This window comes from Hibiscus syriacus, unplaced genomic scaffold (assembly GCF_006381635.1).
Source record: "Hibiscus syriacus cultivar Baekdansim isolate YM2019G1 unplaced genomic scaffold, ASM638163v2 tig00110254_pilon, whole genome shotgun sequence".
In the NCBI taxonomy this organism is placed as follows: Eukaryota; Viridiplantae; Streptophyta; class Magnoliopsida; order Malvales; family Malvaceae; genus Hibiscus; species Hibiscus syriacus.
In genome coordinates this window covers 68239-87614 of record NW_024062647.1, presented here as the reverse complement: position 1 = coordinate 87614, position 19376 = coordinate 68239, and the positions used below count along the sequence as shown (strand labels likewise).

The 19376-nt window shown below is 34.6% G+C and overlaps 1 pseudogene; it reads left to right on the top strand.

The window, feature by feature from the left end:
- The first annotated feature begins 1450 nt into the window (after nucleotides 1–1450).
- LOC120114924 lies at nucleotides 1451–15844 on the top strand (annotated as a pseudogene).
- Nucleotides 15845–19376: the final 3532 nt, after the last annotated feature.

The following is a 19376-nucleotide window of genomic DNA, read 5'->3' as shown; positions in this document are numbered from 1 at the left end:
GTCTAATATTACTATATATATTATAATTATCTTTATCTAGTCGTATGTATTTTTTATACTTTTAATAGTTTATTTTATACATATTATTAAATATATATATTCTTAATTATTTTTATTTGATTATTCTTTATTGTAATATATCTTATAACTTTATATATTTATATTATTTTTTATTATTTTCGTTTTTATTCATATTATTATATTATTATTTTTTAAAAAAAAAACCTTGTGTCTTTATCATTATTATTATTAAACATTATATTATATACTACTAACCTAGAGGGCCCAATTTTTGTCTTATTTCTTACTAAAGCCCCCACTTTCGGTGAATTGGGAGGGCAACTTTTCTATTTTTAAGTATTTGATGTAATATACAGCTTATTTTATTAATACTTTGATATATATATATTTCTTTTTCCTTTTCCTTTTTTCAAATATTACTATATAATTATTACTTTACTATTTTTTTTCTTATCTTACTTATTTATTTATTTTTTTTCCCTTGTATCTTATTTGTTTCTTTACCTTGTTTATCTAACACATTTCTCGATTTTTTTCAAATCAATCAATGGTAAGTAATTAGGATCGAAACTTTACCTTTTAATTTAACTTGTTATTTTTCTTAATTAAGACAACTGGAAATTACGTAGTACCGAAAGGGCGGTTCAAGGGTGCTAATCCTTCCTTGACCGTAACCGACTCCCGAGCCCGACATATTTCTGGTAAGACGCAGATCAGGTAAGAAATAGCGTATCCGATCAACCCATTTATTTTTAAATAAATGATCGGTGGCGACTCCAATCCACATTTTTCAAGTCGAAGCCCAATTCCGGGGCCCAACCGAAAGACGGTCTTTCGGTTGCGACAATATCATTATAAATGCGTTAAAATATATTAGTAAAGTTAATTAATAGTAACCACAACAAAGGAATTCCGTAGAACCACGTATAAAGAGAAAAACTAAGAAAAGAAACTTGCTTCGAGAATCCAAAATAACCAATAACTATAACACCCTCTTAACTAAAAAAGAGCCGAGCTAACATATATTATAAATGCGTTAACATATTAATAAATAACAAAATCAAACAACAACCGATAGAGATCAATACACATTAAAACTTACGAAAACAAACCAAAACTAATGAAAACAAGCTAAACCATAATTTTTAATGCAAAGTAACCACAACATAGAGAAATGTGAATGTTGCATACCATATTAAAATTTTAAAGGGAAATTTAGAATAAGATTTATAGTTTAAAAATAAATAGAAAATATTTAAAAATATGTGATATAATTAACTTAGAGACAATATTATTAAAATCGATCCGGTTAGTTCAATTGGATCGGTTGGTTCAACTTTTTAACTAAGTTCCAACAAGCGAAACCCTAATTCTTATAGACAGGTACTATATATACTTCTTATACCCACGCATTTCCGTTTCCCAAACTCTTACTTTTATGCTTTCATCTTCTTCGAAACTCTAAGTTCACGCGGCCGCGTCAACGACAATGGCTTCCGAGGGATTGGTTCTCCGCGGCACCATGCGAGCCCACACCGACATGGTCACTGCCATCGCCACCCCATCGACAATTCCGACATGATCGTCACTTCCTCCCGTGACAAATCCATCATCCTCTGGCACTTGACCAAAGACGAAAAGACCTTCGGTGTCGCTCGCCGCCGTCTTACCGGCCGCTCTCACTTCGTCCAAGACGTTGTCCTCTCCTCTGATTCGCAGTTCGCTCTCTCCGGTTCATGGGACGGTGAGCTTCGTCTCTGGGACTTGAACGCCGGAATCTCTGCTCGTCGCTTCGTCGGCCATACCAAAGATGTTCTTTCCGTTGCCTTTTCGATTGACAACCGTCAGATCGTTTCGGCCTCACGTGATCGAAGCATCAAGCTTTGGAACACACTCGGGGAGTGCAAATACACTATCCAAGATGGTGATGCTCATACCGATTGGGTTAGCTGTGTTCGTTTCAGCCCGAATACGCTCCAACCCACCATTGTTTCGGCTTCTTGGGATAAGACTGTGAAAGTTTGGAATTTGACCAATTGCAAGATTCGAAACACATTGGCTGGACATTCCGGTTACGTGAACACGGTGGCTGTTTCGCCTGATGGGTCCTTGTGTGCTAGTGGATGAAAAGACGGGGTGATTCTATTGTGGGATTTGGCTGAAGGAAAGAAGCTTTACAGTCTCGACGCTGGTTGGATCATTCATTCGCTTTGCTTTAGTCCAAACAGGTACTGGCTTTGCGCTGCTACTGAGCAGAGTATCAAGATCTGGGACCTGGAGAGCAAAAGCATTGTGGAGGACTTGAAGGTTGATCTCAAGGCCGAGGCGGAGAAATCTGATGTCACTGATAATGCAAACAAGGAGAAGGTAATCACTACTCTTAAAAAGTCTTATAAAATGCTTGCTTTACTAGTAATCTTTTATGCATGTTCAATTGTTTGATATCAATCCATTGTTTTTTTAAGTTAAATGCCATAGTTTGTATGGAACTTTAGGTGCTGTGTAGCTTTACTATGATTCTTTATTATGTCAATGGAATCCTAAGAATCTGATTGGATTTTATATACTGAACCACGGGTGCAGTGTCAAATGATTTATTATTAGGTTGATACCAGTCCAGTCCCGCGTCTGATCCTGGAAAAAAATTGGACCGACTTTTGATTTTTGATCTATGATGATGGAGATTGCTTGTTATTCTTCTGTATATGCTGAGCATATACTATGAGTCTATTATTCCAATGGTATCCTAATGAAACTGGTTGGTTTTTATCAACTGAACCATGATTGTAGTGTCAAATAATTTATTATTATTCTTTGGTTGACAATGGTCTTGTCCTGAGTTTGATCCTGGACAAAAAACATTGGATTGACTTTTTTTTGACCTATGGTGATGGAGATTGCTTGTTACTCTTGTGTATATGCTGAGCATATAGAATTTAGCTGCACGTTTAATACTATTTACCATGAAACTATCCAGACAAGCATTATAATTTTAATTACTATGAATATATCCAGACAAGCATTTTAATTTTAATTACCCTTTATTCATCGTTGATTGTTTTTTTCCCTTTTAGAAATCATGTGCATTTTCCTAAAATTTTATTTAATTTTGCACAGATTGTAATGTTTGTGGATAGTTATTTGACAATTAGTCATGTTCATGTTTCATATTAAGGTAGCATGTGTAAACATAATCATGCTTCTTGTTTAGTTTAAAGCTTTAAACTTTGTCATTATGATAACCCAGAGGATAATTCCTACTCTGAAGTCTGCTTCATTTTCTCCCCTCAAGTCGTAAAGTTAAAAGCTTTACTTGAAGCAAGTTTATAAGGTTCTGGATTGGTTTATTCCTTGTTCTGATTATTGTTTTGACTCTGGTTTTTGAGTTGCTCTCAATTCAGCAATTGGCATCGTCACTTGTCAGGTTTGATGAAATTATATTCTATGGCATTGCAAACAAAAGAATACAAACAATTTAAAATTTCAATTTTGTATGAAATTTGCAGGTGATATACTGCACAAGCTTGAACTGGAGTGCCGACGGTAGCACCTTGTTTAGTGGTTATACAGATGGTGTAATCAGAGTCTGGGGAATCGGTCGATACTAGACTACATGCATGCATGTCTTGCCTTGAGTGAGTAATCACAATATTCAAGAACTTCCAAGTAATACTTTAGTAGACTTTCGTAGCCTTTTCAAACCTTTTTAAGATTTTGTTTCAAAACGTTGTTTTGGCTGTCAAAGTTAAATATTTTACTTATCTAAGTTAATTGTTTTTGTCTATGTTTTAGGGGTGTAAATGAACCGATCTTGAACAAATAATGTTATGCTCGTGTTCGTTTGTTTATTTTTTAAGGTGTTCATGTTCTATTCGTTTAAAAATTTTAATATCGTGTTTGTGTTTGTTTATTTATTTTTGAAGGTGTTCGCGTTCATTTATTTATTGTTCACGAATATGTTTGTTTAATGTTCATGAACGTATTCGTTTATATGTTCATGAACTTGTTTATTTAGCGAACATGTTTGTTTAGTATTTACCATGTGTTTGATTTAGTCTTTACTTTTATCAATATTTAAAATATAAAAAAATTAAAAGAAAAGGAGAATCGAATAAATGAGCTTGTTCATAAACATAAATGAATGAGTTGACAAACATTCTAAATGTGTGATAAATGAGTTAGTACACGAGCTTGTTTGTGAAAGCACACGAATCGAATACATATATGTTCTTGTTTGTTTATTTATTAAATGAACATAGATTCTTTTGTTCATACTTGTTTATTTAGTTTAACAAATCAATATAAACGAACATTATATGAATGGTTTATGAATAGTTTACTGATCGCATTATTCATTTACACCTTTATCTGATTTTTTTTTGGATTTGAATCAACTCCCTAAAGAGTATACAAGAAGGCATTATTCTATATACAATTCAAATTAATTTAACTGAAAGGTATATACTTAAAATGTATTGCACGTTCATCCATTCCTTTCCGAGATGATAACTGAGCATTTTCAACGGTTTCATGCCTTCTCTTTGAAGAAAGCAAGCAAGCGAGATCTCCGTCTGTTCTGCCGTCTTATTTGAATTTTACTTGCTGAAAGGTTCTTGAAACCTTCAGCTAAACCGGTGCTTGAACCTTGAGATGTTGATGATTTCATGCCTGTCTTCCTCTTGGATCTTAGTTCACTAAAACTCTTCTTCCTAGAAGTAAAATCTACACCAAGATTTTCAAACTCTACAGCACCGTTCTGCATCACTTCAGCACCATCATCACCTCCTGAAACGATAGAATTCTAAGAATAGATACAGTAGTGTCCTTCAGGTAATTCGCTGTGTTCACATGAAAATTTTTTGTACAACTTTTGATACAGTTCCAACTATCTATTGATAATCTATTCACATGAAGTGCACTTATACGTGTACGAATGGAACAAGGAAAAGCCCCCCCGGGAGGGAAAATGTCGTAAATATTGAAAATTTTAGTTACTTTTGCACCGATCGTAATGTTTGAGGATAGTTATTTGACAATCGGTCATGTTCATGTTTCATATTAAGGCTGCATTTGTAAATGTCATCATGCTTCTTGTTTAGTTTAATGCTATGAACTTTGTCATTATGATAACCCAGATGGGCTGCCTTAAATTAGAATTGTATTTCAAATGTTAACATACTAGGAAGACTAAAACCGTATTTAACACTTATTTTTGGTACAAATTTCTAATGTCCCCTTTGATGCACTGAACCTTGCAACGTTCTTCTCCTTTGATCTCCAAGAAGATATTTCTAGTCTTCTGAAGTTCTCTCAGCACATCACTGATGTTCATTCGTTCACTCGGAGAATCATCCGAGCAAGACACTCCTATGCTAAGCACCGAGCCCAAACATTTCATGATGTTGTTGATGCCTCTGCTGCTTTGGCCATTTTGATTGAAGGCTGCTTCATCTTCAAAATTGAGCCTACTATCAACTATCTCCACTGCATGATCAGACATGACAGTCTTTACATACTCACGTAGGCTCAACTCTCCTGGAAACATTCTGTCGGTACGTCTTTTGCCAGTAAACTCCATTAAAATGATGCCATAGTTGTACACCGATCCGAATGACCGATTTACCACCTCTAAGCAAAGCCATTACTAGGAAATTTTGTAAATGATGTGACGCGTACTACATGTTTAATCTCCAATTTCAACAGTCCTCGACGAAATTAATCTTTATAGAATAAAGAGTTTTTTAATAAAAAATATTAATTATGTAAAATTTATGTAGACATTAAATTTTTGTCTCGATCTTTATTATTATTATTAATATTAATATTATATATATTTTTATTATTATTAATAAATAAATAATACTACAAGCCCAAAAACCACAGCCCGATTACACTTTCAGACCCGATCCCCGACCCGGTCCAAATAACCCAACAATACGATTAGAGTTTTCAGCCGCCAGCTTCCACAGCCATTGGATCTGGCATGATCCAACGGTCCAGAATGAATCCAACCGAAACCCTAGGTGATTTCGCACCGCCTCTATGATCCAACTGCTCCGCCGCCTCTATTTTAACCACTCCGTCGTTATGTTCCCCATCCAGCTGCTGCCACGACGACATCGTCGTACCGAAGACTCTAGAAGATATGAGAACAGCCGAACACATCACGATCTATGGTGAGTCACCATCATAGATCCGGTGACTCACCATATATCCACCATCATTGGGGCTTATAAAAGCATTCGAACCTGCAAGGAAGGGGAGGGGAAACAAGGAAGAAACCAACAAACAGATAGCAAGAACGGGAAGAAAGCAAACCATACATAGCCAGCATCAAATCAAAAGAAATAAAAAGAAAAGCTTACCAAGAAACCAAAAGTCGTCGGGTTTTCGAAGTTATAAACTCAAATTTACGTCGGTCTAGTAGGTTTTAGAAAGAAAGGAGTTCGAAATAGACTTTAGTATTTTTAGATCTACGATTTGGGTTTTTTTTGTCTAACTCCGGCCACTGTTATCGGTGGCTATCGTCGCCGGAGAATGACGGTCGATCGGTGGTCAGATTTCCTCCAGTGAGGGAATCCTAGAGAGGCGAGAGAGATATAAATGGAAAATGAAGAAGAATATGCCATTAAGGCCGATTTTTTGGTATTTATACCCTCACCAAAACGACGCCGCTTTGGTGAGGGTTGTCTTCGTAATTTACTAATGGGAAAACTATGTATGTAGTCCTTAAGATTTTGTAAAATTTTCATTTTAGTCACCTAATTGAATTTATGAGCCTTTTTAATTTTGTCTTTATATTTTAATATATTTTATTTTGGTCATTAATTAATATTTATATATATATATATAGGATAAAATAATAGATTTAGTCCCTTAAATTTTAATATATTTTATTTTAATCCTTAATAATTAATTAAAGTTAAATTATTCTAATAATATATATATATATATATGCCCTGGCGTGATCTTTCAAAGAATATAGAAATAACTTCAATTTCATCACATCTTCATGCACACCTTGTTGTCGAAAGGAGTCACAGACCTCCGAAAATGCCTGAACATGTTGCCTTGCATCCTCCTGAGGAGTACCACCAAACTGTCCAATAAAGTCGAACATGTCGAACATAACCGGTTTGAGCTCAAAGTCGACGCCTGAATTATGGGTACCACAATTCTAAGATTTAGGTCGTTCATGATAGGCTTTAAATGATCTCAAATACTGCGAGGCCTAGCTGCATTCCCAGCATTCGGAATTGCCTCGACATTCTGATATTCCTCTTGACCAATTCCTTGATTTCTGATTTGATACATGTTTGCTTGAGCACGTTGAGTACGTAAAATAAAAACCTGAAAAGACAAGGAAAATAACAAGTAAAACTATACAAAAAAAATGAACAAGTAAAATAAAAATGCTTTGACAAAACAAATTAACTTCCAGTTGCTAATCCCCGGTAACGGCGCCAAAAACTTGTCCTCTCGGTATAAATACTATAAATAAGTGCAGATATATGTGCAAGTATACACAATCGAACAAGTAATATAGTGATAAGTGAGTATCGTCTCCACAGGGATTGGAGTAAGTTGAATAAGTTCTATCAAAGCGCTTTACTTTGTCACCTAAGTAAAGTTAGTGATGATATGTACAAATGATAATGTTGTGGCAAAATGAGATGAATGTTGTAGAAATGGAATAGTGGTATGGTAGCAAATGGATATGTCGTGGCAAAGTGGATAGAAATGTCGTGGCAAATTAAATAGTGTTGAGTGCAAACAAATGAAAATGTCAAGCCAAAATGAAATGTAAATATACGATTTGATTAATAGGACTTTGTCTTTCTCACACGACAAGAAGCTATGGGAATGAGTGATAGGAGTCACTAGGAAAATCTAAGTCTATTTCTCTAAATGGTATTCCTTCTATGCCTAGCCTGCCCGACAGAGTCTACTAAGGTGCCCTAAGCTATCTCTAGTAAGGGACTCGACAGATTAAAGATGCCCTGGCAAAACCGATTGGCGTAAACCCCTGCAGTGATCCTATTAGTCCAGATAACAGGATATGTCTCGGTAATACCTTTTTACGGCAGCATTAACATCTAACCTATCGATCTTGTACAACTCCTTTTAGTCGAATGAAATCCTAACCTTATCTCTAAGGTGGATTAGGCCTAGTTACTACCAAGAACCCCTTTTTTATGTAGTTCTTTCCTAGTTTCTCTCGAATACTAAGGATATTTTACCAAGGCATTCTCTCGAACCCTCAAGACCTCCTAAGGAAAGGCTACTCTCGTAGCTCCTATAACCTTAAGGCATTAAGTTTCATAAACAAAACAAAATATAACATAGAAAAATAACCATCCATTGAAATAAAAACTTAAACATCCAAGTGAACTCCTACCAAATAGGATTAGTTCATGGTGGGGTTCGAAATAAACAAGCACAAAACAAGTTTCATTCGTTCCTTATAACCCAACAACAAAATATGAAAGCAAATAACTAAGGGGGGGAGAAAGCCTTCGATGTGCACTGCCCAATGCTTCCCTCGGCCACTAAGAACTGCTCCCAGCGAACTGGCTCCTCTCGAACGCTCAGGACGCCACTCCCTCAAGATTGTCAAGGAGAAATGCCATGCCAAGTAGGATTGACGGTGAAATATGAGACTCTCTCTCTAAATTTTTAAGGTCAAATCTAGGTGAAACCAAAGTCTCTAACATTGTGGTTTCATCCTCTATTTATAGGGGAAAATTAACCCTAGGACTTGGTGTTAAAATTCCTAGAAAACCCCAAACCATGCTTAAATCACGTGAGTATCGGGCAGAGCATAGCAGTGATCCAGTATGGGTTGCTGACTGAGTACCTGGTATAATCCCACTGTAGACGCCCAAGGATAGACAGGATTTGCAGAGCAGGCGGCGTGGTCAGCAGGATCGACTGTAGCAGCGCCGACCTCTCCAAGCGGATCTTCGAGGCAGATTTCTCGGGCAGAGATCACGGAAAGTAAAAGACAGCTGGCTAAAAATATCTTCTTACACTTGGCTCGCTTTCGAAATGCCAATCCAACTCAACATTTTCATTCTGCTCAGCAGTTTCCTTATGTCATGACATTTCCTTTTCTCATTTTCTTGCTCTCAATATCATTAGACAAACACCTTCCCATAAGGTAGCACTGGTGACAAATTTAAATGTCGCGGCAAGCCGAATTCCACCAAATGCAACTAAATGCTTCTAAATGCATCTACATGGTCCTAAATGAGCTCTTAAACATTCAATAACTTAAGTGAAAAGGTCTTAAAATGTGACCTTTTTACAGAGTTATCAGACGAGCCAAGAAGTTTTCTCATGATTTACAAATTGCAGAAGAAACACGCAATACAACTGTCATTGAATTAAGAAAATATCAAGCTGAAAATCAAATGTTAAGAAGAGTCATAGCCAATAAGAAACATCATATCAAATCCATCAGCATGAGATTGATACTGAATTAAAAGCCACTAAGACCAGAAATAAGACATTTATGAAATGTTTAGATGATTATGGAGATTATATACAAGAACTTCTTGAACACAAAGATTCTCTCACAAGAAAAAATGAACATTGTTTACAACTCTGAGAATTGACACAAAAGATGAAGGAAAAAGACAATATCATGAAGAAAGTTGATGCTCAAGCAAACAATGTGGCTCATAAGCTGATAGACTTAGCTGGATTCAAAGAGAATTAAAGCAGATTGACAACTCTACACCTGAGCATGAGTGGAAGTTAATTTGGCTTTTAAGGGAAATAGAGAATATAAGAGTGGAAGTTATCTTCTATATGTAAAAGTTTTGTTTGATGTATCGAAACTTTTGTGTTCAATGAAATCTGTTTTAAGATGATCACTCTTGAGTAACACCTTTTTCATACATGCATTTGCATTTTGCATCTTTGCATTTTCATTTTGCATTCATACTTTTATGTTTGCTGTTGTATTGCACAGTTTGCATTCCCATTTTCGCATTTACATTACAGTTTTATTTAAGTATTGTTATATGCATTGGTTATAAAAACATGTAAATAATTCATGAAAGGTTTTGTAATAGTAAAATCGAGATTATTCATTCATATTACTGTATCATCATCATAAAAATAATGGAGCAATCTCGTGAGGGATTACAAGATCAGTGGCCAGAATAATTGACAGGGTTACATCAAGATATAAGGAAAGAAGCATCGAATTCTCTACAAAATGGATCGAATCAAATTATTCAGGGGATGGTATCAGATAAAGAAAAGATAATTACTAAAGAGCAACAGTGCTACCAAATCAATAAATCGAGAATGATAACAAACCCTGGGGCATCCCACTCGAACTCAAAGATTAGCCTCATTAATTATTCATAATATGAGGAGGGATTCAAGAGGGTGGATGAAGTAATCAGAAATATGAAAGGTTTTAATGTCTGTCACAAAAAATTAGAAGCAAGAGAGCTCAGCTTGGTTTCAGACTTGGTTATTCCCCATGAATTCAAAATGTTTGATTTTGATAAATATGATGGTACCAGTTGTTCCCTAATCCACTTGAGAATGTTTTGCAGAAAAATGAAATGATATTTAAATTCTGATGATTTGTTAATTCACTCATTCCATGATAGCCTCATTGGACCAGCAGTAGTATGGTACAATCATTTAAATCAAGAGTAGATCAAGAGACAGTTTGATTTAGCTGATGCATTTTTGGGACAATATCGGTATGTTAAAGGCTTAGCTCCAACACGTATGGATCTTCAAAGAGTAAGAATGAAAGCCAATGAAGGGATTCAGAAGTATGCCTTAAGATGGAGAGGAGTTGCAGCACAAGTTTAACCTCCCATGTTAGAAGAATAGATATCACATATATTTCGGGATTCCCTTCCCGCTCCTTTATTTGAGTTAATGTTGGCAAATCCGACGAAGGAATTTGAGAATCTTATGAAAAATGGAGAATTAATTGAAAATGTAATCAGCGAATGAAACTCAAAAGTCACATCCAAGAGCCCGACGGATCAAAAAGCGAAAGCTGATGATGCGAATGAATGTCGCATCCAGAGTCCCCGCAATTGAAAAAGAAAAAGAGCAAGTAGTTGTTCGAATAGACCAAAGAAAATCACACTATCAAGAAAGACTTTGGAAGTGTTCCAAACTTCCATTTTAGATTTGTAACCTCATTTGGTTAAAGGTAAATACATTACACCAAGATTGGTGAAAGTGTTACCCAAACCTTATGCTCATTGCTATGATCAAAATAGCTTCTGTAATTTTCACTTGGGGATAATGAGGCATTCAACAGGGAGTTGTTGGCCACTTTTAAAAGAAATAGAGACACTCGTTGACAAGAAAGTCTTGACACAAGAAATGATCAAGAAATGAGGGGGCAAATAAGGATGAAAATCCTGGGCCAAGTACACACCCAATATTCGAGGAATGATAGAGCAAGCTAAACAAAACAAGTGGAGGTTATTATATACCTTTGTAGTACCTTTCTATTTTCAGCATCTTGTTTGAACATGTTTTTTTTCCTTTCTACGCCTTTTGTGCAATAAATAAATTTGTGTTGCTTGTAAGGTTATAAGCATTGAATCAATTTTGCAATCTTGCAGTTCTTTGAATATCAACTGGATTAAAAAACTCTTCATGATTAAAGTTATAATCTTTGACAAAATATCAGGATTGAAAACCAGAAAAACAAGGACCTTTGACCTTACCTCAGAAGAAATACACCCAAACACTATCCTATTATAAATATGAGATAGCCTTCTCCTATTGAAAGGAATTACAAAAAGGCTTGGTATTTATATATAGGAGCATACAACATGGGGCATCGTTGGTGTATTACATTACAAAACCGACTAGAGTATTTTTCTATTGATGACGTTCGATGATGAACATAATCTTCACAATGGTAAATCTAGTTTAAGTCAGTTGCTTGGGAATTGAACTCTAACGAAGAGATTTTTTCTGATTTCCATTAAAACACCTAGACTATAACAGATTCTGCTTAACAAGCTGATGCCTTATACTCATATTATATTATATATACAATAAAGGTTAAGTTATCCCCCTAAAGCAATTGGTTAATAGCCCCGGCTTTATGGATAATATTCAGGTAGCCTGTTATGCTTGAGTTGTCCCCCTAAAGCAATTGGTTAATCACCCCGGCATTATGGATAATATTCAGCTAGCTTGTTATACTATTATATGTAATAAAATTGTCCCTCTAGAGCAGTTGGTTAATCACACCAGCTTTATGGATAAGTTTCAACTAGCCTGATAAAGGTAATTATATTATTATATACAATAAGCTGAATTCAACTAGCCAAAATGGCAAAAAGTTACTACATAAGGATGAACAAAGGGGGTTAAGGAACACCTGTTATAGTTAACCTCACACTAGCACTCAAAAATTTTATTTTTAGACTGATATTTTCGCGCTGCTTTTGCTAGAGTTTACAAAGCTTACACAAATGGAAAATTTCAGAGAATTGAAATAGAAGTATTCTAGTAATTGGTTATACAAGTTGCGTCATTTTGTACGCATCTGGTTAAAATACCAAGTCCTTAAATTGAGGCATGTGGTAAAGTTCACAAAAGGAAAGAGAGATGAGTGATATCTTAAATAGATGTAACCATAGAAAATAGGAAAGCCGTCCTGAAACCAAACCAAATTTTGATACTTGTCAAAGAGCTATAATTCTCAAACATTAAAGAGTTGTTTATTCTTTTGATATTCTTTGAATTCATGCTTATGATTTGATTTTATTGTGAACCTGTAATAGGCAATATTTTACAAAATTCTTTCATTCTTTGATAAAGAAAAGATGAAAAACATTTTCAAACAGGACAGTCTTAAATGAGGAAGGTCCTTAAAGCAAGTTGATGCCTATTCTACCTCTACTATAGAAAAAGAATAAGTGATGAAGCATTTCACATTCTTGAAGGCAAGTGGTATAAGAACCAGAAAGTCTGAAGAATTGTACTTGTAAATGCTCTTTTGTGACATTATCAGCAATTCATCAAGAAGGATTACCCTATTCAAAAAGAGCATATATCTTAGTGCATAGAAAAAAGGGCAAGAATGCGACCAAATCAAGAAGGAGATGGTCACCTCATTCAGAAGAGGCACATATCTCAGACATTTCTGTCAGAATGATTGATTACTTCTTAAATGTTTTTGGCAACAACATGAAAAATCTTTAAGCTACTGAACAACATTGTTGTTTAGTGACACCAGAATTAAAGCATTCAAGATTAACAGATTTGTGCACGAATAGATCCATGAGTACCCTTAACGGGGCATTAGCAAAATTGGACCTCATGGGGATCATGAGATTCAAATCAAACAAACATTGAGAGTAAGCCTTACAGTTTATAATGTTGGGGCATTTTGAAGGCCCAATTTAGACAGATCCATGTGGGACATCTTGAAGGCCCATTTTAACCAGAAATAGAATACTGGGGCATTTTGAATGCCTAATTCAAACAGAAATGGTCCATGTGGGACATTTTGAAGGCTCACAGCAATATGAATATTTGGGCATTCTTGGAGGCTCATCTCAGCAAGAATTAATGTTTTTAACATCTGTATCAGCAAATGTTGGGGCATTTTAAAGGCCACTTCAGACATATCCATGTGGGGTATTTTGAAGGCACATCAGTATGAAAAGGTGGGGCATTTTTGAAAGCTCACATCAACAAAAAAAACAAATGTTGGGGCATGCTGAAAGCCCATTTCAATCATAATCATGAATGTTGTTGCATTTTGAACATTTGTATTAGCAAATATTGGGGCATATTGAAGGTCCATATCATCATGTGTCAAGATCATTGATTTGAGAAAATATTTCCAGTAAGACATAAAGGAATGAAGAATGAAAATGGTGAAGCAGTGACAATGGAGCTGACTATATATAATTGCTTTGTTCATTATACAGTTGCATTATTCTGATGATTTGATGCTGGCAAACCAATGCATCCCCTTGTATTCCTATTGAGTGTGGGACATCTTGAAGGCCCATTTTAACCAGAAATAGAATACTGGGGCATTTTGAATGCCTAATTCAAACAGAAATGGTCCATGTGGGACATTTTGAAGGCTCACAGCAATATGAATATTTGGGCATTCTTGGAGGCTCATCTCAGCAAGAATTAATATTTTTAACATCTGTATCAGCAAATGTTGGGGCATTTTAAAGGCCACTTCAGACATATCCATGTGGGGTATTTTGAAGGCACATCAGTATGAAAAGGTGGGGCATTTTTGAAAGCTCACGTCAACAAAAAAAACAAATGTTGGGGCATGCTGAAAGCCCATTTCAATCATAATTATGAATGTTGTCGCATTTTGAACATTTGTATTAGCAAATATTGGGGCATATTGAAGGTCCATATCATCCTGTCAAGATCATTGATTTGAGAAAATATTTCCAGTAAGACAGAAAGGAATGAAGAATGAAAATGGTGAAGCCGTGACAATGGAGCTGACTATATATAATTGCTTTGTTCATTATACAGTTGCATTATTCTGATGATTTGATGCTGGCAAACCAATGCATCCCCTTGTATTCCTATTGAGTGTGGGACATCTTGAAGGCCCATTTTAACCAGAAATAGAATACTGGGGCATTTTGAATGCCTAATTCAAACAGAAATGGTCCATGTGGGACATTTTGAAGGCTCACAGCAATATGAATATTTGGGCATTCTTGGAGGCTCATCTCAGCAAGAATTAATGTTTTTAACATCTGTATCAGCAAATGTTGGGGCATTTTAAAGGCCACTTCAGACATATCCATGTGGGGTATTTTGAAGGCACATCAGTATGAAAAGGTGGGGCATTTTTGAAAGCTCACAACAACAACAAAAAACAAATGTTGGGGCATGCTGAAAGCCCATTTCAATCATAATTATGAATGTTGTCGCATTTTGAACATTTGTATTAGCAAATATTGGGGCATATTGAAGGTCCATATCATCCTGTGTCAAGATCATTGAATTGAGAAAATATTTCCAGTAAGACAGAAATGAATGAAGAATGAAAATGGTGAAGCCGTGACAATGGAGCTGACTATATATAATTGCTTTGTTCATTATACAGTTGCATTATTCTGATGATTTGATGCTGGCAAACCAATGCATCCCCTTGTATTCCTATTGAGTTCTGTTCTTAAGTGTCCTTGTAACACCATACAAAAACTCCAAACACTATGCAAGGAGTTCACTAATTAAGAAATTTGTGCAGAAGCTATAGGAAAAGATGAATGTGTTGTGAAATGTTTTACGAACATCTGTGCAAAAGCCACAAGAAAAAAATAAATGTGTTGTCAAATGTTTTACGAACATCTGTGCAGAAACCACAAGAAATAATGAATGTGTTGTCAAATATTCTACGAACCAGTAATTATGGTGTTGAACCAATGTTATAATCATATGGTATTTCCATTCATGGATCTAAGATGAAGTTTGACTTCTTCGATCCCAAGGTTAAAAGTTAGATATGATGACAATTTCTTTCCACAGAAGGGAAGCTGAAATTTTAACAACAATAAACTAGTGGAGCCAACTAAGATTGAACAATATGATATTGTTAAACATCTCGACATGATATGGTATGAATGACTTTATTCGAGATCTAATTAGATGTAGAGACATGAAAGAATTTAGGATAAATCCTCCTTGTAAAGTGTTTCAAGAGTCAAATCAGAATAGATTGCTCTCATAATTAATCATTGTTGAGTTGGGCATATCTACATCTACATTCTTCAAAGATGATAGATTCATTCTTCAAAGATGATAGATTCTCTTTTCAAAGATGAAAGCTTTATTGGATTTCTACACAAATCCAGACGAAGAAAGCTGGTTTTATCAAAGACAAAATGGGGCATCAAGGTCATAATTATGATTACAACAAGAGTTCCATAAATTAAACATTTCATCTGAGACTTTAATGAAACAAAGAAGACACAAAGATACAAGTGGATCAGATGGTTCATCAGAAATGCCAGCTTGAAATGACATTTTGATCAAGTGAAGGAAGACCGAGTTCACCAATTTAAAATCAAATGAAGATTGCATCAACATTCATGCATTCATAAGAACATCATTTACATATTAGAAATTGCATTACATCGATACATTTGATTGCATTCAAACACAAGGTTTTTATAGATCTTCGTATGAAAAAAGAAGATTCATGATGAAAATACCTTACAAAGAGAAGGTAGAATTCAAAACTCAAATACAGGAATCATGACAGGAAAGGCAAACATCTGAAGAATAGATGAATGCAATCCACAAGAATGAGTATTATTTTAAAGTTAGGGCATGATACCCAATCAAGTTATTTCGAAAAATGAGAAAACGATTTCCAAAGTTTCTCATTTAATCTTTTCTAAAAATGAAATTGTTGAATAGTAAGAAAAAGATTTCCAAAGTTTCTTACTTAGTAAACTATTTCTCAAATTTGTAAGTCCTACGAGCCATCCATAAGACCATCTATAAGACCATCCATAAGACCTTCAATGCAGGATGTTTTCAAAAAAACCTTCGGGTCATCCATAAGACCTTCAGTGCAGGATGTTTTCAAATGAGATTTTAGAAACTAATCCTTCGGGGTTTCTTAATCTATAAATCCTTCGGGTCATTTGTAAGACCTTCAGTGCAAGATGTTAAAGCCTTCGGGTCATCTGTAAGACCTTCAGTGCAAGATGTTGAAATCTTTTGGGTCATCTGTAAGACCTTCAATGCAAGATGTTAAAATCCTTCGGGTCATCTGTAAGCCCTTCAGTGCAAGATGTTAAAGCCTTCGGGTCATCCATAAGACCTTCAATGCAGGATGTTTTCAAATGAGATTTTAGAAACTAATCTTCCGGGGGTTTCTTAATCTATAAATCCTTCGGGTCATCTGTAAGCCCTTCAGTGCAAGATGTTAAAGCCTTCGGGTCATCTGTAAGACCTTCAGTGCAAGATGTTGAAATCCTTCGGGTCATCTGTAAGAACTGTTAAAGGAAGCTAAGCATAACAAAGGGGTTCCTTGACAACTAAGAAATTAAGCCTTCGAGGGTGTCTTGATTTGAATTCCAGAGATCAGCAAAGATTCAAATCCATCACTTGAGGATTCAACAACTCTGTCTTAATCAAGAGAAGTCAACTGAACAAAAATTTATTGTCTTTTCGTCTTTGCCCTATTCTTGTTAACACAAGAATGGGCAAAGAGGGGCAGCTATAGACATTAAATTTTTGTCTCGATCTTTTATTATTATTATTATTATTATTATTAATATTATTATTATTATTTTATTATTATTAATAATAAATAAATAATACTACAAGACAAAAAACCCACAACCCGATTATAATTCCAGACCCGATACCCGACCCGGTCCAGATAACCCAACTGTACGATTAGGGTTTTCAGCCACTAGCTTCAACATACATTTGATCTGGCATGATCCAACGGTCTAGAATGAATCCAGCCGAAACCCTAGGGTGCTTTCGATGCCGCCTCTATGATCCAACTGCTCTGCCACCTCTACTTCAACCACTCCGCCGTTATGTTCCCCATCCAGCTGCTGCCACGACGACATCGCCGCACCGAAGACTCTAGAAGATATAAGGACAGCCGCACACATCACGATCTATGGTGAGTCACCATCATAGATCCGATGACTCACCATATATCCACCATCATTGGGGCTTATAAAAGCCTTCGAACCTGCAAGGAAGGGGAGAGGAAAACAAGGAAGACACCAACAAACAGAGAGCAAGAACGGGAAGAGAGCAACCATACATAGCCAACAGCAAATCGAAAGAAATAAAAAGGAAAAGCTTACCGAGAAAACCAAAAGTCGTCGGGTTTTCAAAGGTATAAACTTAGATCTACGTCGGTCTAGTAGGTTTTAGAAAGAAAGGAGTTCGAAATAGGCGTTAGTATTTTTATATCTACGATTTGGGGTTTTTTTCTCTAACTCCGGCCACCGTAAACGGTGGCCGTCAGTGGTTATCGTCGCCGGAGAATGACTGCCGGTCGGTGGTCGGATTCCCTCACCGGAGGGAATCCTAGAGAGAGGTGAGAGAGAATTCAGTTTCTCTCTCTTGGAGAGAGAGATATAAATGGAAAAATAAAGAAGAATGAGCCATTAAGGCCGACTTTTGGGTATTTGTACCCTCACCAAAACGACGACGTTTTGGTGAGGGTTGTCTTCGTAATTTACTAATGGGAAAATATGTCTATAGTCCTTAAGGTTTTATAAAATTTTCATTTTAGTCACCTAATTGAATTTCTGAGCCTTTTTAATTTTGTCTTTATATTTTAATATATTTTATTTTGGTCATTAATATATATATTTAGGATAAAATATTAGATTTAGTCCCTTAAATTTTAATATATTTATTTTAATCCTTAATAATTAATTAAAGTTAAATTATTCTAATAATATCTATATTTTATAATATTTAGAATTAGAACCTTTAATTTTAATATTTTACATTTTAATCACTGATATGTTAGCAATTTTTATTTTTACCATAAGTTTATTACTTTTTAATTTAATCCTATAATTTTAATTTTCTTTATTTTGGTCACTATTTTATTTTATTTTATATTTTATTATTGCTCCTTTTTTCAATATTTTTAATTTAGTATTTTAATTTTTATCCCCTATAATTTTAATAATTTTTATTTTATTTCCTTATAATTAATTATGATTAAATTACTATTAATACCTATATTAAATGTTTTGTTTATTGATTACAGATGTTAGGTGATAAAAATTATATTATATAAATATATTGATAATAAAATCAACATGGGAATAGTATGTTATTAAAACTATTCAACTACTCTTGACTTTTTAAATTATTAGTCACGCATGTAATAATGTATTCAAAGATGATCCTGTTTAAAATATATATATTTACTTTATTGGAATATATTTTATTTTATATTTTATTATTAGTCACGCACATGTAGTAATGTATTCAACATGAGAATATATTGGTAATTATTGGTCATGTTTATATATATATATATATATATATATATATACTTTATTTTTATTTAAATAACTTTTAGGAAAAATATCATATTCTTATTAATATTTATTTATTTTTTTATATCAAATAAAATGTTGTCTTAAAGTAACTAGATGTCATTTTCTGATATTTTTACATAAATAAATACCATATTTATAGAACTCTACAAAATATAAATATTTACTTTAGTTTTATAAAAATCATTTTCTTTAGAATTATCTGATTGGATCTGAAATAATAAGATCATAAATTAAATTCATATTTGAATTCTTTGACTTTCATTAATAGAGACAATTTTATAATTGACGGGT